The 21461-nt window shown below is 45.3% G+C and overlaps 1 protein-coding gene across 2 annotated transcripts in view; it reads left to right on the top strand.

Moving 5' to 3' along the window:
• Positions 1–21461, top strand: part of LOC121280172 (caM kinase-like vesicle-associated protein) — a 158142-nt gene that overhangs the window by 11973 nt on the left and 124708 nt on the right. The window lies entirely within an intron of this gene.

Here is a 21461-nt window from a genome sequence, read left to right as displayed (position 1 = left end):
GTGTGTACCATCTACAAAATGCACTGCACGAACCCACCAAGGCTCCTTCGGCAGCACCTTCCAAACCCATGACCACTACCATCTAGAAGGACAAAGGCAGCAGATAGATGGGAACACCACCACCTGGAAGCTCCCCTCCAAGCCACTCACCATCCTGACTTGGAAATGTATCACTGTTCCTTCACTGTCGCTGGGTCAAAATTCTGGAACTCCCTCCTTAACAGCACTGCAGGTGTACCTATGCCAAATGGACTGCAGCGGTTCAAGAAAGGAGCTCACCACCAGCTTCTCAAGCGCCATGAGAGATGGGCAATAAATGCTGGCCTAGCCAGCGACACCTGCATCCCACGAATGAATAAAAAAAAGTCTAGACCTCTGGATTACTCGTCCAGTAATATAACATTGTGCTAGAGGAAGAAGCAGAAAATATCTAAATGGTTCATCATATATTATAGGATTTACATTTCTTTATAATCTGCTGCAGACTTGCAAGACTCTTTAGTCTCTTATAGAGTTGCTCCAAATTTATGGCAGAGTCTCGTGAGGGACTATAGCTTCAGAACATCAAACACATGGGAAAAAAGCCTCAATTTCTCCATTCCCAGTTTTACACCTGAAGAAGGGAATCAGAATTTTTGTCCGGTAACACAGGAATCAGTTATCATGTTGAATAAAAAGTTAAATGTTGTTGATGTGAGGAACCTCCACACTGTCCACATCTTACTCAGCATCTAGATACAAGGCCACACCTGAAACAAATAAAGTTGGGTGACATAAAAAAGGCCACGTCAAGAAAGAACTTGCATTTATATAGCATCTCTCACTACTTCAGCACAGCCCAAAATGCTTTACAACCAATTAAGTACTTTGTGAGCTGTAGTCATTGGTGTAATGTAGGAAAATGTGATAACCAATTTGCACACAGCAAGCTCCCACAGACCAAAATGTGATGATGACCAGGTAATCTAATTTTTTATGAGTTGGTTTAGAGATAAAATTGAACATGGCGCCAGGGAGAACTGCCCTGCTTTTCTTCCCATAGTACAATAGGATCTTTTCTTTCATTCTTTTACAGAATGTGGCCACTGCTAGCCAGGTCAGCATTTATCGCCCATCCCTAATATCCTGAGAGGGAAGATGAGGCCTTGGTTTTATATCTCACCTGAAAAACAGCACCTTAAACGATGCAACACTACTAAACCAGAACGTCTGTGTGGATTCTGTGCTCAAGTCTATGGAATGGGACTTGAACCCAAAACCAGACTCAAGAGTAAGGCTGACACATTCCAGATAGTAATGTACAAAAACAATTCATTGCTGGAATCATATTCAGCGCGCAACAGTAATGCGGGTAGAGCTCTTTAATGCTACTCTCATGGCTTGACAACCTTTGATCGCCTGATTAGAGGAAGCATTTAATACTTAATTACTTTTCCATAGGACCAATGGTTGGATGTGTGTGACCATTACACAAAAAGCTTTCCAACTTAGCAGCATTTTAACATAACTTGCAGGGACCTGGGCAGCACAATTGGTTGCATAAAGTGCTTTCACTTCTGAGCCCATCCTTCAGTCCAATCAGATTGTGAAGAAGAGACACAGTTCTCCCCTCTGAGAGAGTTGTATTTTGCATATTTCCAGAAGGTGCAATGCAGCCTAAGATTTAGGACTAAATTGACTCACCAAGCGTAGAAATCTGTTGCAGGAAATTAAAGAAAAGAGAGGGATACATTGTTGGGTCAGTAGGGTAGGAACCTTAGTGAGATGTTCAAGGAGTTTAATTTTACATCTAAACTTGATATAGGAGTGCTAATACTGTTACTGTTACTGGGTATAGAAAGATGGGAAAATGATTTGTTCTGCAGTGCTTATGTTGATTTACTTTGTATCAATAACAAACTCTACAATCTAGCACTGAATAACTTCTCATTGTAGCCAAACTATTGTCTCGCTAACCTTTTGTAGAGCTTTTCTTACTGAAGCAATGTAATACTATTACTCATATCAGCACTTAACTGACTTCCTGTCAGGTACAGAACAAGACAAGAACGATAATGTGTGTATGAATTCTTTGTGCAGTTCTGTGACAGATCTCAGGGGAATACGATTGACTACAGATCTATTCCTTTTTAAATGATTGCAGCAAGCTGTCATTATTAAAGCCTCATAAAAATCAGTAGGTGGTGTAATATTGTGATAAGCAATAAGTCTGTTCCATTAATCTTCAAAATTTTGAGCTGAATATGCTCTAAAATTGAAATATAAGCCCCGTCTTAACCATTTCATTGACAGACTGTAGGCTGATGCTGACCAGGAGTTGCACAAGGGCTGTGAAAAATCAAATATGATTTAAGCGCTATGTGAAAGGGCTCAAATTTGATATTCACTAGACAGACAATATTCTAGCCAGAAAAAAAACATTGAATAATCTGGTTATAATTGGCTATGATTAAGATACTATTAGCTTTACTCAGTGGTAGCACTTGAGCACTGTGCGAGGAGGCAATGACTCAAGTCCCACTCAAAGACTTGAACACAATCTAAGTTGGCACGAGAGTGCACTGTGTGGTGCATGCTGCCAGATGTTCTCTTTCAGATGGTCTATTAAACCAAGACTCTCTCTGCCTATTCAGGTTCTTATGATCCTTGACCAGACCCCCAAGGTCCAGTTAGGGACCAATAATGTTTTGTTTAAAGTAGACAAGGTTTGCGATTTAAGACACTTGCTGCGAGAATAAAGCTACAAGATTTCACAGGCTTTGAACAAACAACAATAATCCTTACTACACAAGGTCAGAAAGATAAAACAATTTACAATATCTCTCTTAAACTCTAACATTCAGGGTTAACATGAGGTACATGTGAACTAACAAGCAAACTGTGACCGAACGCACCACACAACACATTGAATGGCAAGTGCGACTAAGACAGAGGCCACAGATTTCCCAACAATCCACCAGATGTCAGTAAACACTGAGTTAACCAACCTCACCGAAACTATGTCTCTCTGGTCTATTGGGAATTCTATCCAAAAGTCACTCCAGCTCGGACGGCCTCACCACTGGCCCACTTCACAGGATTTCAGTCTCGTCTCCAGAGATTCTGTTCCCCTCGATTCCCAAGTGTGCACTCGGATACCAAATCACAAGCACAACTTCAGCTCTCCAGCTGCACTGAGCAGGACACCACTGCTCCAAAGCATTTTGCCTCAGCAGCCCACAGCACAGAGTCACCAACCTTCTTGGATCTCCAGGGCTTCTCCTGAGACTACTTTGACCACCCGGGTTTCTCCGAAGCCTGCTTCAATTTCCAAGTCCTCTCCTGAGCCCTCTTCACAAAAGATCTGCTAACCGCAGCCCTTTTCCGATTTGGAGCCTATTTCCTTGCTCCTCTCTTTTTAACTGAACTAGAAGTTCTTCCTGCCCCTATCCCCTGTCTGGGACTCCCCTTTTGAAACCTCTCCCTGTCCCTTTTCCCTTTGGGACCTCTCCCTGTCACCTGCCTGGGACACTTGTTTCCAATAGTGCTCCGCTCCTGCTCACATGACCCAGGTTTTCCCGCCATTTTTCTTACAGTGCACAGGTGCACTGAACCAGTCCTTGGCCCAAAGAACTTAAAGATGCAAATCTGCACACGTGCAGCCCATTTTCAGCCAGTACCTGCGCAGAAACTCCAAGGTCTGTCAGGATTTGGAGCACCCAACCTCTGCTCCTGCCCCTAAGGTAAGCTGGACATAACAAGGTGAACATAAAGGATCTCATGATGCTATTCAAAAAAGAGCAAGGAAGTTCTTCCAGTGCTCTGCACCACCTGACAAGTATCCATTTCCTTAAGTCCCCTTCCACTTGATATCCTCCTGATAGCTTGTTGGCGAAGGAAGAAACCAGAGCCAGTCTCTAACTTAAAATAGATTTATTCACAGAGTGAAACATTACAGGTATATATCTCCTGACTCTACTCTACTCCAGTGTTAGTAAGTGTCTCTTTATATGTGCGCAAGCAACCATGCAATCAATGCCTTCCAGCTGTATTGACTTAACCTCAATTGATACAATTAACACCATTAATAGCTTGTTTTTGTCCTAAACCCACCACTATAATGACCCATTCTATCACCTATCATTATAAAAGAAATCTGAAATAAAAGCAGAAAATGGCAGAAATATACAGCAGGTCGGTTGGCATTGGTGGAGAGAGAAAACAGATTCTGAAGTTCAGGTGAGACCAGAAAGGTAGACAACTGAAATGTCATAATAAAGCTGTTCTTTCTCATGATGGGTACCCCCCCCTGTAATAATAATAATTCCTCTTCCTTGCATTCGTCGGGATATATTGAAAATGCTCAGCCATCTCATTAAACATTATACCTATCTAACTATCCTCAATGTGTATTGTCCAGTACTCAATAGCTGGGAGGCACTTGCGTCATTGGACTGTGTTGAGTTACAATGTAAGCTTATTTAGCCCATCTCTGCTAAACATCAATTTTGAAATCAAATGGGTTACTCGTGGTTTTAATCATTTACAATCCAGGAGTAATACGGTCAGTGTTGGCTTAGTCACAGTGGTTATCAGTATACCTGTCAATTTTGCCAGTTTAATCAGGACATTCTGAAGTTAAACTGCACTTGGGAAAAGTAGCATAGTGCATGAGAGGGTTTCAAATGAGCAAAATAGGCTGATTTTTTTTTCATATAATAGACGATCAAAATACCAGCTTTTCAACATAACGTAGCTTGAAATGTTTGATTATCACCACATCTAATTTATGATTGTTAACAGTATCCCTAAATGGCCCTCATTCATGGAAATGTTTGCAGGGCTAAAGGGGAAGTGCAAGGGTCGCAGGACTAATTGGATAGTTCATCCTGTGATGAAAGATTCGATAATTCAAACTAGTGTCAAGATTGAGAACTGCCCATGCAGGCTACATATTATCAAGAAGTTGTTTTGTTATCGGGAGGCTTTCAGTTTGTAACTCCACCAGAGACAGTTTTACAAAACTGGGCACAGTCAGTAAATGTGGATTTTGCCTTTCATTTTAATTCTCCGCTCTACTCCCCGTCTGACCTCTCTGTCCTCAGCCTGCAGCAGTGTTGAAGTGAAGCTCAACGTAAACTTGAGTAACAGCGCCTCACCTTTCAATTAGGCACTTTACAGACTTCTGGACTCAACCTTGAGTTCAATAATTTCAGACCATAATCTCTGCCCACATTCGTTTTCTCTTTTGTTTTGCAGGTTTCAGTTTTAGTTTTATTTTCCCCCTCATTTTTACTTTCAGATGACAGCTATTCAAGATCCAGCCATTCACACCCCCACTCGTCGTATCTTTTCTTTCTTTACTTGTCCCATTACCACTCCCTTTAGTGCTGCACCACCAACTCTTTTCTCATTAAATCTCTCCTGTCTTCCACTCTCTCCCAGAGCTTCCTTTCGTGTTTCTCTTTCACCTTCCACCCCCCACTTTCACTTGCTTAAAACCTATTATATTTCTAACTTTTCCCAGTTCTGATGAAAGGTCATGGACCTGTAATGTTAACTCTGTTTTTCTCTCCACAGATGCTGCCTTGACCTGCTGAGTATTTCCAACATTTTCTATTTTTATTTCAGACTTCCAGCATCTGCAGTATTTTGGGTTTTTTATATATAAGATACTTTAAAGATGGGAGGTGACCATGCACAAGGCTACTTAAAGACATTACAGCAAATCATCACTTAATGTCAGAGTTGAGTTCCTGAAAAGTGTGAGTTGAGGTGAAACAACCCTGAGCAGATCAGATTTTCCCATAAGAGCTAACGTTTAAACTGAAGTTAGGTTCCTTTCGGCATTTTAACTACTCACAGAGGTTTCACCATTGAACAAACTGACAGTGAGAATCGAATCAGTAAACATGGGACTGGGGTAAAGAGCGCAGGCACAGGATGTCAGGATAGGATAAAATTGGATAGGAAAAGGATCATTGAGGAAGAGATTCGGAGAGTGAATGTTCTAGAGAGAGAGAGAGAAGGTAACTGAGGGAGAGATGGAAGGGGGAGATAGTGGCGTAGTGGTAATGTAACTGGGCTAGTAACCCAGATGCCCAGGCTAATGGTCTGCGGGACATGGGTTCAAACCCCACCACCACAGCAGATGGTGGAATTTAAATTCAATTAATACTAATCTGTAATTATAAAGCTAGTCTCAGTAATGGTGACCATGACAACGATCATCGATTGTTGTAAAATTCCATTTGGTTCACTGGTGCCCTTGAGGGGAGGAAATCTGACATCCTTACCTGGTCTGGCCTACATGTGATTCTAGGCCCACAGTAATGTGGTTGACTCTTAACTGCCCCTGAAATAGCCTAGGACAATTAGGGATGGGCAATAAATGCTTGACTTGCCAGCAACGTCCACATCCACATGAAAGAATATGAAAATTAGGGAATATTAAAAGCAGGAAGAATGACGGAGAGAGAAAGAGTAAGTGGCATGAATGGTTCACAAGGATAAACTGCTGAAAGGTCCAGATAATTAGTGAGAGAAACTATAGGCCTTAACTTCCGAGTTCACCAGCATCGGATTGGCGGGAGGTACCCCAAAGAGGCACTGGGGAACCCCTCTCGGAAGTTTACAAGAAAGGTTTACACAGCAATTGCCCAGAAGTGAAAACTTCTCCTGGGCAATTGACCTTCACTGGGAACCATCAGAAAATGCGACTTAGTTCTGACTGGGTTACACCAATAGTTACCCAGAAAAAGTTAAAAGGATTAAAACCACTTCTAACTTCTGGGTAATTATTGTATATACCCAGGCCAACCCCCCACATGGGATTCCTCCCACACACCAACTACCCCTATCCCCCCACAAGGATTCCTCCCATTCTGCCTCGTACCTCCCCCCACACCCCCTCCCACCCCCCAGGCCTGACTGGACCCAACCTGCGGGCCAACACCCGCTCTCTGAGGCCCGAACCCCGCAGGCCCAACCCAGCCCAATTCCTCTGACCTCCGATGACTCCTGACCTCCAATCCCCCAACCCCCCCCCCCCAAATCGTATCTAGCTACCTTAGACACTTAACTTCTCCCTGGCCTGTTAAGCACCTTTAAATTTTACTGGACTTTTAAACTTACCTGGCTTATGGCAGCTAGTGCCGTAAAAAAGAGGGTGTGGCCACCTGCACTTTGACGCCGGGCTCGAGGATGGGCTGCACTGCATGGGTCTCCCTCGGCCTGTGTCGGAAGATCAGGCGAGATAGGATCGAAGAAAAATTGAGGTAAGTCATTGGGCACGGAGTGGCAATCTGACGCTGATCGTCACTCGGAGGAAGTTCAGGTATGAGTTGAAGTTGTCATGAGGGTGTTGTCAGTTTGGGTGGGTTTCGTGGTGCTTATCCCTGACAAGTCCTCAGTCTGTCTTGGAGAAAGTTCCTTTTCCTTACTTACAGGCTGAACGAATGAACATTAGTGAAATCAGTTATCCTCTGATGATAACTCATTTTTTAAATACTGCACTTTAAAATCTCTGTCACTGCTGAATTCATTGTGCCCCATTGGTGAATGGTTTAATAGCGAGCATCACAATGCTAGTGGGGTATATGTTCCCTATTTTATCAACAACGTTATGACAAAATATTCGTTGACCGAATCAACATTAAGTGCAGAATCCCTGTATTAACTGAAGTAAAATAGAGATGAATGGTGGTCAATTTATTCATTCTTTTTAGAATTTTGGCCCTTTAAAGCTTAAGGTCATCTCTGTGCTGCTCATTACAAGTCCTTGATTCTGAAATATGTTGCTCCATTTAGCTCCTAACATTTCCATCCTTCCCCTTTAAAGTGCTGCTGTTCTCTACAGATTCCCCACACTCCCAAACTGTGACCTGCCTGCATGAAACAAGGCCCAGTTCCAGGGCCTGGTAACTCACCTCCTGACTCCCCAAAGCCTGTCCACCATCTACAAGGCACAGGTCAGGAACATGATGGAATACTCTCCACTTGCCTGGATTAGTGCAATTCCAATAGCACTGTCAAGAAGCTCAACACCATCCAGGACAAAGCAGCCCGCTTGATTGCCACCCCTTCCACAAACTTTCACTCCCTCCACAAACAGTAGCAGCAGTGTGTACCATCTACAAGATGCACTGCAGGAACTCACCAAGGCTCCTTCACAGCACCTTCCAAACCCACGACCACTACCTTCCAGAAAGACAGGAGCAGCAGACATATGGAAACACCACCACCTGGATGTTCCCCTCCAAGCCACTCACCATCCAGGCTTGGAAATATATCGCCGTTCCTTCACTGTCGCCGAGTCAAAATCCTGGAACTCCCTCCCTAACAGCACTGAGGGTGTACCTACACCACATGGACTGCAGCGGTTCGAGAAGGCAGCTCACCACCACCTTGTCAGGGGCAATTAGCGATGGGCAATAAACGCTGGCCTAGCCAGTGATGCCCACATTCCATAAATGAATAATAAAAAAGGGTTAATGTGCGACAGTACCTCCCACACAGTGCTCTAAGAAGGTACATGACCCAGAGCCAGGATCAGTCTAGAGACAGGAACGTGTTGAGACGCAGGACGGAGTCAGCTCCATACCTGTACCCTCCACTGTATATATGCATATAGTTATGAATTGTTACTAAAGACTTGCTGTTAAAATACTCAAGACTACGAGGCCTACTTCATGGTGTCTGGAGCAGGATTCTTCATGGCAGCATCCAGATCAAAAATCCTTATCCTCACAAGAATGCAGAAAAACTAAGGAAAAGGACATGTTCAATCTGATTGTATTCTGAACTGAAACTCCCAACTGAAGCTACAGACACAGAAAAAACTCACCAGAAAGAAAAATCTCCAGAGAGAGAAGAGCCTGGAGTGAAAAACGTAGAAGTTTCACTCAAGCATAAGATCTCCCTTGGAAGTCCAGCTTCAGCAAGCAGAGCTCACAGCCTGCAAGGGTGAGATAAATTTTTTCAAATTCCAGACCAGCCAATCCTGAGAAACCCGTTTTCATTAATTCAGTCAGAAGTGCCATTTGAAAAAAAACTGTTACTAATCCCGATCCCCAACTCCGAGTCTCAATGCATGGCTCCTGAGTTCAGCAAACGGACAAAAAAAATTTAAATTAATTTATTAATTTTGCCTCCTTCAGGTACCTTGCAACCGTCCAATTTCCTGAACAGCAATCCTGCGGTTCTTTTCTATGTGTCCCCACTTGCAACGCTATACCGCTGGTTAAATTAAATCAGCAGCCGGCCCATGCAGCCACTGAGAACCCTTCTTCTTCAGGCAGAAACACACCGCTGCCATTTTGGAAAGCTTGCCAAAAACCGGCAAACACACAGGTGCATGCCATTGTTCAGCAGTGAACGGCGACACCATCTTGGAAGCCTGTAATCTCTTAAATCTGTACACGCACTTTTGAAAATCGTCAGAATGGATTACAATTCCACACATCCAGTTCCACTGAGATTCACCCATGGTCCAGTTACAGGATTGGAGTCTTTGGAGGAAAAGATTTTGAAGATACAGCGTTGCTACAGGTCTAAATAAAAACTCAGAAGCAGGGCAAGTCAATACACTTGTTTACTCAATTGGGCCAATTGCAGATGACACCATTGCACAACAAGCTATCGATGAATCATCTGCCATATTTGATGATGTTTTAAAATGCCTTGACTTTTATTTCAAACTGAGATCTGATGAAATATTGGAGAGAGCCAAATTTAATAAGAGAGTCCATCTGCCCGGGGAACCCGTCAATTCTTCATTAACAATCTCTACAGGCTGGCAGAGGGTGTGACTATGGAGCCTTAAAGTCTGAGCTCACCTGAGACAGGATCATGGTGGGCATTGCAGATGATTCACTCTCTGACCTCCTACAAGCCAAAGGTCATTTACCCTCGACAAGGCTATCCAGATAGTTAGACTGTCTGAGCTATGTGAACAACACAGGACCATCCTAAGAGGAGAAAACACTTTGCAGGGCAGAAATCAAACCCCAGCCCACCAGATCAGCTCACAGAAACACAAGTCAAGGAAAGCAATTCCTGAACCACCCAGCAGAGAGTCATTGCCAGTGCTGCAATGTGAAGTACCCTCATAGGAAAGATCAGTGTCCTGTGAGCAGTGCCCAATACTCCCACTGAAACAGACAGGGACACTTTGGTAAACTGTGCAAATCAAAACCCCAACACCGCACAGACATCCCAAAGATAATCCACAAGGTGAAGGCCAAAATCCCTGAAGACACATTCTTGAATGACATCAGAGAATGTGGCTCTTCATTTTGGAGTGCTGACATCCTGAAAGGCCCCACTACATAAACCTTTCCCTCCAGAATCACTTGTGGTCCAGCTCCATTCGGCGGAACTGCTAGTTTGTGAGGGGGATGCAGTGGGATGGCTCGCAAAGCCTGTAAATGAAGCTGAGAGACAACATTACACATTATTCAGTGAAAGTAAATATATTTTCAGATTATAAAGTGACAAAATGTGTTCACTCATGCAACCACTTGTGATCATAATATCCTAACTTTTCTAGGCCTACCACTTCTTCTAGGCGCTGCCCTGACATCCGCATGAGGGGCAGAGACAGCCTGTGCAATAGTTGGCCCTGTTGCCTCTGATAACTTTGACCCTGGCTTGCTTTGGCTGTCCATCTGTCGGCTGACTGTTCCCTCTACGGTGACGAGGTTGAGGGGGTCACAGGCAAAGGGGCTCGAAGGGAGCGGACAGCCTCTGAGATTCCTGAATGGCTGACCCATGGGTATCCAACTGCTGCTCCTCCTCCCTCCGCCCCAGCCTGACTCCTTGAGGGAAAGAAGGGAGGGACGTCGAGGTGCACCGTTTCCCTCTCACATTGCCACTGAGAAACTCACTCAATGCCTACCACGATGGAGTGCAGATCTGTACGCATCTCCGCATTCTGCTGGACCAGGGTCTCCACCCTTCCCATGGAGACTTCCATATGCACACATGTGGGCACCACTTCATCAGGCAGCAGGTGGATGCACTCCCCCGACTCTTGTGCCACTCTGTTGAGGGCTCCCAACAGCTCTGTGTCATGTTCCCCCACCTTCTGCTGACTCTCCACAATGAGTTGGAAGGCCAAATCCAAAGGCCCATCATTAGACTTGGACTTCACAGAAGCACCTTCCCCAGCAGTCCTCCGAGTGCCGGGGAGCTTGGCTGAACCTGCCACCTCCTACTGCGGACACCAGATTGTGAACCTGAGCCTGCTCTAGGTCCCACTGAGGTGTGTGTCTCTGCACTGGTGGAGGGTGTGGGTTAGCGCTGTGATGGGTCTCCCAGGCTGTTTATTTCCAACTCTTCAATGGAGGAGGTGTCCTCTTCGTTGGAAGTGAGGGACTGGCTGGCTGATGGTGTCGGTCGCTTGGCAGAGCTCCCTGTGAACCAAAGTGGAGATAATTAGTGCATGGCAGCAGAGTCAAAACCAGGAGAGAGAGCACCCACAGTTGCGTTGAGAGAGGGATGATGTGGTGCAGGATCTTCACGTGGGTGTTCACCGCTGACCTCACTGTCACCACAGGCATGGTCCACATCCTCACCAGTCAGCATGATGGCACGCTCCTCAAAGTGAGTGAGGGGCCTAATGTGGGCCACTCTACCCCTGGTCTGGGACTCCCTCTGCTGTTGTGAGTGAGCTTCACCTGCATGCAAACAGAAGGAGAGAGTGTGAGCAGGACACATGGCACTGCGTGGAATGTTTGTGTGGTGAGCGGAGCCATGGACAGGATGAGGATGCGAGCTCCAGAGGATATAAATCTGATGGAGGTATGAGGGTGTGTGTCTGGATTAGTCGCGGTGTCCCTTGAGGTGTGAGATCCCTGTGGATGTGTTTGGTTTGGGAGTGTGTGAGTGGAGAGTGATGAGGTGGTTGACTTACCCTTGCGGAATGGATGAGATCATTTATCCTCTTCCTGCCCTGGATGCCTGGCCTCCTCTGTGCTCCGGCGGCACTGACCGCTGCTGCCAACACCTCCCAGGCCAAATTGGTGACTCTGGTGGACCTCCTGCAGCCAGAACAGGGGTAGAGGACATCACGGCAGCCTTCCATTGTGTCCAGCAGGCACCCCAGAGAAGTGTCACTAAACTTGCGGGCTGCCGCCCATCTTTGTTTTTGAGGCCATCTGTCATCTGGAGCAGTCCTGGTCTGAAGACATGAAGTAGTCTGCGCTTTGGTGCGCTTTAAATATGACGCCCGGAACGAGGAAACTCTGAGGTGACGGCATGGCAGGAAAAATTCGAGCCCGCTCACCAGCAACCTGACGCATTTTCCTTGAATGGGGGTGAGTCAGCTCAGTTGGCTGGTTTGTGATGCAGAGTGATGCTAACAGCATGGGTTCAATTCCCACACTGGCTTTCCCAACCTCACCTGAGGTGTGATGACCCTCAGGTTTAACTCCCCACCGGTCACCTTTCTCTAATGGGAAACATAACTTTCATTTCCAATGAATACATTAGTAATGAGATGGGACAATAAGGTGTGAAAACCCTCCATTGCAGCTGGTGGGTAAAACATCCTTTTCACTGCCCGTTACCACACTTTGTGCAAATCTGGGATGATTCCGCCCTATTTCCAAAAAAAATTGCGGTATCGAGAAAAGAAACTACTTCCTGAGTAAAAATACAGAAATAAATTGCTAAGTTTTTATAAATGAGTAATTAATAAAAATGACCAGAGTGTGAGAGTGTCAGTGTGTGCACGTCCGGCTCAGTATAAGGTTGCTCACTCACTCAGTCTCACCCACTGTGAGTGGGAGTGTGTGTGTGTTAGCGTGTGAGGGTAAGGGTGAGTGAGAAACCTGAGACTGGGTGTAAGGCAGACACTCTATCACTCCCACAACCACACCTACACACTCACTCACTCACTCACTCTCTAACTCCCACAAACACACAGACACACTCACACTCACATTCACCCAGATAAAAGCAAAATACTGCAGATGCTGGAAATCTAGAACAAAAACAAAAGTACCTGGAAAAACTCAGTAGCTCTTGACAGCGTCTGCAGAGAAGAACACAGTTAACGTTTCGAGTCCAAATGATTCTTCATCAGAACCAAAGCAAAATAGAAAAGAAGTGAAATATAAGCTAAGGAAAAATAGATAAAAGCCTTAAACCAGCTTATAGTTCACCTATTTTCTATTTTGCTTTGGTTCTGATGAAGAATCATTCGGATTCAAAACGTTAACTATATTCCTCTCTGCTGATGCTGTCAGACTTGTTGAGTTTTTCCAGGTATTTTTGTTTTTTTCTCCCACACACACTCACTCACTCACCCCTCCCCGCACCCCCCCCCACCCCATCCCCCTCCCCCCCCCCCCACACACACACACTCTCACTCACTATCTTACCCACTCACACACTTTCCCTCACTGACCACACACACTCACTCACTCCCACACCCACACACACACACACACACTCACACACACTCTCACTCACTATCTCACCCTCTCACACACACACACACTCTCGCTCATTCATTCACATTCTCTCACACACGCTCTCACTCTTGCTCTCACTCTCACACTCACTCACTCACTCCCTCACACAAACGCTCTCACTCTCACCCTCACACACTCACTCACCCTCACACACTCACTCACTCACACATTCTCTTACACACATGCTCTCACTCTCGCATTCTCACACACACAAACACACACACTCACTCACCCTCACACACTCACTCACTCACACACTCTCTTACACACATGCTCTCACTCTCGCATTCTCACACACACAAACACACACACTCACGCTCACACTCTCACTCACTCTCCACTCCCACTCTCACTTTCAATCTCACTCCCACACACTCACTCAATCCCTCACACACACCACCAAGCCCCTTCCCCACCCTTCCTCCTCCAACTCCAGGCTCCACAGCATCTCATGCCTGGACCTCGCAGCCAGCTTCTCCTCCCCGGGTGCCCTGGCACTCTCCCTGCACCCTGCACCCCACCCCTCACCCCACCACCCATCTCTCTCTCTCTCTCTCTCTCTCTCTCCCCACCATCCCTCGCCCCAGCCTGCCTGAAAGAAAACCTCTTCCTCCCCGGCATACTCACTATCACTGGCGTTTGCTGCTCCTCCAATCACAGCTTGTTTCACAGATTGCTTCTCTCCATGTTTGTGTTGATAGGCTCACTAGAGTGCCTATCAGCAGCAAACATGGGACAGGAGCAGCCTGTGATTGGAGGAGCAGCTCCTTTCTGAACATTCCACTCCAACTTACCTATTTGACCAGCATTTTGAAAACTGGCTCTGGGGCCACAAATCTGGCTTCAGGGACAGAGTGTGGCCTACAGGCCATAGGTTGGACAAGCCTGAGCCAGACCAACCAGGCATTGTTTAACATCAAGCAACAGAAGAAACAAATGAAGCCATAACCAAATGCCAGTCCAACTTCCAAGCCAACAACACAAACTATAAGAACGTAAGAACTAGCAGCAGGAGTAGGCAATTCAGCCCTTTGAGCCTGCCCCACCATTCATTACGATCATGGCTGATCTCATTTTGGTCTCAACTCCAATTTCCTGCTCTCTCCCCATAATCTTTCAACCCGTTACTAATTAAAAATCTGTCTATCACCTCCCTTATTCAGCGTCCCAGCATCCACTGCACTCTGAGGTAGTGAATTCCACAGATTCACCACCCTTTGAGAAAAGTAATTCCTCCTCGTCTCTGATTTATATCCACCGCCCCTTAGCCTAAAACTATGGCCTTTCATTCCAGAATGCCCCAGAAGGGGAAACCAGAACCACCAGAGCCTACCACTCTCAACAGAATGGCGAATGAGATGTGAAAGGGTTATAAGGCCTCCAGACCACCTGAACTTCAAGGACTTGAAGTTGGGAGATAGGGTAGCAAGAATGTTGTTAATGTTAATACTGTCATAGCAATAATGCTGGAAAAAGCATTAAGGTTGTAACAATAAGGTAAATGCACAAGACTTATAACAATGTAAGACTTGAAGTAAATGAAAGTAACTCTATATCCATAGGATAAAGATTTGGGGGAGGTGTAGTATTAGGGTCTGGCACATAAAGGGTTAATGTGGGACTGAGCACAGTACTGCCCACATGGTGATGTAAGAAGGCACATGACCCAGAGCCAGGGTCAGTCTAGTGATGAACAGAGATGTATAAAGATTTGGAATTGTTATGATCCCAGCTGATGTTACTACTGGACAAATCAGATCCCAGGATGGAACCCAGCTTGACAGGTCCTAACTTTTATTTTTTGTTTTGAAACATGGAGGGCAGCTAATAAACAGAGTCACAGTAGCCTGCTGATGAACTTTTAACAAAAGAATAAAATATTTATTAAACATGAAAAATATGAACTGTATTACACTACCCCTTCACCCACAACCATACCTTTATAGATATATACAGATTCATAAGGATAACACAAGATTACAAAATCTATTTCATATTCTAATGTTGACAGGAAGTATACAGTCCAAGTAAGCCAATAGGTGACCTGTGGCTGCTCACAACACACGCCAAGGTCAAGTGACAGAGCCACCCAAAGCAAATACTATGGATCTCTCATCTACTCTTCAGATGCTCATCACACTATGAGCAAACCAGTCTCACAGAAACTCTATCTTTCACACGAGAGTTTCCAATCTCCACTCTTGAAAGACTCGCCTTGGAATCTTCTCCCAAACAACTCTTTCTCTCAGACATTTTTAACGAGGAACCATCTCCATGGTTTCAATCTCCCCTTCCAATGTTCCTCTCCCCTGGATCTTCATGTGCATTCATGTTTTGACTTCCACGGACTCTCTCAGATATACAGCCATACCAGTGGATGTCACTGCTTCACAGGCCTGCAGTAAGGAGTCACTAGCTTTTGGATGTCTCCTCAAATCTTCTGGCTTCTCGCAAGCCTGTTTTGCTTCCCTGGAGCTCTGCTTTTAAATTTGGAGCCTCTTCTTCTCCTTACTTTCAATTCCACTGAACAGGACCTGTTTCTGATCCCTGTCCTTGTTCCTTGGCTTGGCTGCCTTCCCGCGAACTCTCTCTGTCTCACTCCCTGGTTTTTGGAACTTTCGTCGTTCCTTTGGGAGCTGCTCCCTGCAACTCCCACTCTCGTGTCCAGCTTCTTCTGGCACCTTCTGCAGAATGGCGCTCTCCTCTGGGTCACCTGACCCTCTTTTCATGCTGTTTTACTTTCATTTCCTTCTCTTCTTCTGCGCAAGAGCAGAGCTGGCTCTAACTCTTAAAAAAAAACCTGCTCACTTGCGCAGGGCTGGTCTACTGGCCTGAAGACCATGAATATGCCCCAGCTGCGCACTTGCGGCCATTCTCCGGCTGGCACATGCACAGAAGCTGAAGGTCATAAAAAGGAACGATCTGTAGATTTGCACTGCAACCTGTGGCCATCCCAGGGCTCACACATGCACAGAAACTGCTGAGGCCTGCTGGGAACTGTAGCTCTCTGAGGGCCTGAACTTTGATTTTAAATGGTAAGTTTTTCTCTTCGTCTTCTGGGGCCATAACAGGATGGGAGCCAGCTCCATACCTGTACTCTCTACTGTATATATGCATATAGTTATGAGTCATTAATAAAAACTTGCTGTTGACATGCTTAGCACTATGAAACCTACTTCATAGTGTCTGAAGCAGAAATCTTCAGCAGCCAGGTTAAAAGGTCCACCTCTATTCACTGAAGCATCAGTTGAGTTCTGCAGATGTGTGAGACCTCATAACCCTTAAATCCTAGACCTTAAGCCCCCCCCATCCTCTCACGCTCATAGCCACTTCACCCCCACGACTCCTCTCACCGCCCCCCCCCACCCGATCCTCCATACCTCCCAGCCCACTTGCTCAATATCCACAAAATGCACAACTTATGAACCCTATAATAACATTGGAAAGTCTTTGTGAAGCTTCTAAATCTGCCAAAATAAATAGACAGCATTTGAAATCCATTAAAAAATATATTCTCTTCAGAAGTCCATAAATCTGTCAAAATAAGGGAAATGTACTTGAATATCCAGTTGCAAACCATTATCAACTTCAAGAGCTCATAATACTGTCAAAATAAACAAGTGGAACTTGAATATCCCCTTAAAAACCATTATTCTCTTAACAGTTCCTTAAAATATCAATATAACCAAGCTCTCAGTTCCCTTAATAGCTTTGTCAATAACCACTGCTTAGCAGAATCCATTACTGGCTTTGGAAGTCAGCCAAGCATTCATTATAAGATTCCTTTGAAAAATTGTGTCAACAAAACCTCCTGAGCTGAATACATTAAAGACTAAGAAGACAGCCAGAAGCTCGATCAACTGTCAAAGTTTTGAAGCAGCTGAACAGATGGCTGAGCCGAACTTCAAAGATAGTGAAAGCTCAGCCATCTGCCAGTTGGCCGAGCTGAGCTTTAAGGAAAACATGGGGGAAAAAGGGTTATTTCACATAATCAAATCTAAATTTCACTATTGTGCAATGTAAGATAATACTTTATCCCATGGATAATATAAATTAATGCAGCGGAAGACTTTTCCACTTTCATAATGCTGTTGATCACCTTGACAGCTTGCCAAATTTCAGATGTGAAAACCTGGCAAATATATTCTTTAATGGTCACTCATGTTTTTTTAAAACAAAGCTCAATCATCACTCTCTATACCTCCACCCCCCACCAGGATGATCTGAGGGCTCTCCACTTCTTCCTTGAACAGGGGAGCAAAGAATCCCCATCCAGGACTACTCTCCTCCGCCTGGCTGAACTTGTTCTCTCACTGAATAATTTCTCCTTTAACTTGTCTCACTTCCTCCAAATAAAAGGTGTGGCTGTGGGTACCTGCATGGGCCCCAGTTATGCCTGTCTTTTTGTGTGTTATGTGGAACATTCCTTGTTCCAGTCCAACTCAGGCCCCCTCCCACAACTCTTCCTCCAGGACATCAATGACTGTATCAATACCACTTCATCCTCTCCAATTTCCACCCCTCTCTCACCTTCACATCTCCGACACACCCCTTCCCTTCCTTGACGTCTCTGTCTCCATTTCCAGTGATAGACTGTCCACCAATATTCATTGCAAGCCCACCGACTGACACAGCTACCTTGACTACAGCTCCTCACAACCTGCTTCCTATAAGGACTCCATCCTTAACCCCCAGTTCCTCTACTGCTGTCGTGTCTGTTCCGATGATGCCACCTTCCAAAACGGCACTTCTGACCTGTCTTCCTTTCTCCTTAACCGAGGTTTCCCCCCAGCTGTGATCGACAGGGCCCGCAACCTTGTCTGACCCATCTCTTACACCTCTGTCCTCAAGCCTTCCCCTCTCTCAGAACCATGATAGGGTCTTCCTTGTCCTCACATTTGACTCCACCAGCTTGCACTTTCCAAGGATAAACCAGCGTCATTTCCGCCAACTCCAGCACGATGCCACTGCCAAACACATCTTCCCCTCACCGCATCCCCCCCCCCCCCTCCCACCACCCCCCAACCCCCCCACCTCTCATCAGCATTCCATAGGGACCATTCCCTCTGTGACACTCTGGTCCAGTCTTCCATCACCTCCAATTCCTCATCCCCTTTGTACAGCACCTTCCCATGCAATTGCAGAGGGTGTAACACCTGCCTCTTTACCTCCACCCTTCTCACCATCCAAGGTACCAAACACTCCTTTCAGGTGAGGCAGCACTTCACTTGCACCTCCTTTAATTTGATCTACTGTATCCATTGCTTCCAGTGAGATCTCCTCTACATTGGAGAGACTAAATGCAGACTGGATGACCACTTTGCAGAGTCTGCCAGCATGACCTAGATCTTCCTGTTGCTTGCCATTTCAACTCACCATCTTGTACTCATGCCCACATGCCCCTCCTCGGCTTGCTGCAATGTCCCAGTGAAGCCCAGCGCAAACTGGAGGCACAGCACTTCTGATTAGGCACTTTACAGCCTTCCAGGCGTAAGATTGAGTTCACTAACTTCAGACCATGAACTCCCTCCTCCATTTTTACCTCTCTTTTAATCCAATTTTTTTTTAACTTTTTCCCCAATGACTCCCACCCCTGCTCCCCACCCTCACACCCCCACAGGGCCATCTGTCACTTGTTCTTATGTCTTGCTTTCAAAAAGCACTGACCCTTTTTCTGCTATTAGCACATTCTGATATCCTGCCTTTATGCCACTATCAGCACCTTCTTTAATCTTTAACACTACCATTTACATTCCCTTTGTCTTGTGTCCATGACATCTTTGTCAAATGTCTCCTGAGCTCCCACCTACCCCTGAACTTTCATTTATCTCCACCTGCTCCACTCCCCTCTTGAACAATATAAAATTCATCATATTTCTACATCTCTTCAGCTCTGAAGAAGAGTCGTACAGATTCAAAACGTTAACTGTTTCTCTCTCCACGGATGCTGCCAGATCTGCTGAGGTTTCCCAGCATTTTCTGTTTTTATTCCCTTTCATCACTTGCTGCATTAAAAACATATATAACTTATTATACAGCATTTCATGATGAAACTTGAATTTGGCAACACCTTTTTAATTTATCTTTCGTATGGTTCCCAACTCCAAACCATGGTTTACTCATGGTTCATGACACCTCTGAGCTGGTGTGAAACAAGTCACCTTCCAAAACCGGCCTCACTCCTTGAAAATTGCATAAAATCTGAAGTGCCCACTGCTGCAATGGAGCTAGCAACATCGGGACTGCTGGGTGTTGGCTCGCAACCCACTCTCCTTTCCTACATTGCTGAAAATAGGGGCAGGAATCGTGGATTCAGACCCCGATCACCGTTTTTAAAGCCCACCCGACCTGATTTGGCCCCGTGTCAGGAAAATGCAGCCTCTGGTATTTTCAACCTCAGTGAAGAAAACGCACAGCAGAAGCAGTAACAATTTCTTGCATTTTTATAGTGCCATTAACATAGTAAAATCCCCCCAAGGCACTTCACAAGAGTGTTACCAAACAAAATTGGACATTAAGGCCTGAATTTTTGCGCAGACGGAGAGGGTCTCCATCTGCGTCTAAATGTCGGCAGAGGCCCGAGCGCAGAAGTCCCGCCCCCCTGAACCCGGCCTCCGCCATTTTCAGCTCCATTCACAGAGACAGCTGTCCATATAAAGCAACAGCTGCCTCCACTTATCTATAATTTTGGTAAGGTAGGTGTCTGAAACCTGAAACGTGCAGATAAGACCTGGTAGGAGCAGTTCTGAACCTTGTAGATTTGCTTGGATAGCTGGGGTACCCTTCTGGAGAGATAAGGTACCCCTTTTGGATATGGCATTGGGACACCTTTCAAGCTTGATTGGCAACCCATTCACCACTTTCAGCATTCAGTCCCTCCAACACCAATGCACGGTGACAGCACTGTGTACAATCTACAAGATGCACTGCAGCAACTTCCAAACCCATTATCTCTACCACCTAGAAGGACAAGGAAAGATGCATGGGAACACCACCATCTGCAAGTTTCCATCCAAATCACACACCATCCTTACTTGGAACTATATCGCTGTTCTTTCACTGTCGCTGGATCACAATCCTGGAACTCCCTTCCTAACAGTGTTATGGGTTTTCCTACAACACATAGATTGCAGAGGTTTAAGAAGGCAGCCCACCACTACCTTCTCAAGGGCAATTAGAGATGGGCAATAAATGCTGGCCCAGCCTGCAACGTCCACATCCCATGAACAGATTTAGAAAATCTTTGGGAAAGGTAAGTTCCACTTTTAGAGAGGCAGCTTTTGGGTACATCATTTGCCCTTAGGGATTGTTAAAAGTAGACATGATTTTTGCATAAAAAGTGAATAAATGCATTGGAACTGTCAATCTGTCAAAGAACTGTCAAAACTCATTGGCACTGTCAAAGCTGTCAAGGGATTTAACTCTGCTGGTCCTTAAATTTTAAAAAATGTGGAGTTGAAAAAAAACAGTGCCTGCTATCTCACTCTGTTGACAGAAATCTGAAGGCTACCATTATGAGATCTGTGTTACATGACAGATTTTGCAACCCAACATTATCACAGTGGGATGGATGTTAAGCAAGCAGCTTGATGGACTGTTCCAAGAGATTATAGAATAGAAATGTTTGCTTTCATATGAGATTAAGTACTTAAGTTTGGTTAAAAGGATTTATTTGTATTAAATGATTTTCTTATCAATGAGTGTTTTTTTTATATTGGAGTCATCAATAGACAGATAACTTTATTTATGCCAGCATGGCTACTGAGCTTTGCCCACAGTGGACACTAGGTGAGTTGGCATGGTGAGGATAAGGGCAAAGGGTTGTGGTGCAGGCATGGGTTGGCATTAAGTTGGTATAGGGGCTATCAGGGATGAGTGCGAAAATCAGGTAATGTAGGGGGCATGAGGTGCCATGGAGACTGAGTAGATGGGAATAGGGTGGCATAGGGGGTATGAGAGACCATTGAGGTTGGGTAGAGGGGCAGAGGATGACATAGGGGATAT

This window comes from Carcharodon carcharias, chromosome 7, assembly GCF_017639515.1.
Source record: "Carcharodon carcharias isolate sCarCar2 chromosome 7, sCarCar2.pri, whole genome shotgun sequence".
NCBI lineage: Eukaryota > Metazoa > Chordata > Chondrichthyes > Lamniformes > Lamnidae > Carcharodon > Carcharodon carcharias.
The sequence above is the reverse complement of the archived record's forward strand: the minus strand, read 5'-3'. Positions and strand labels throughout refer to the sequence as shown.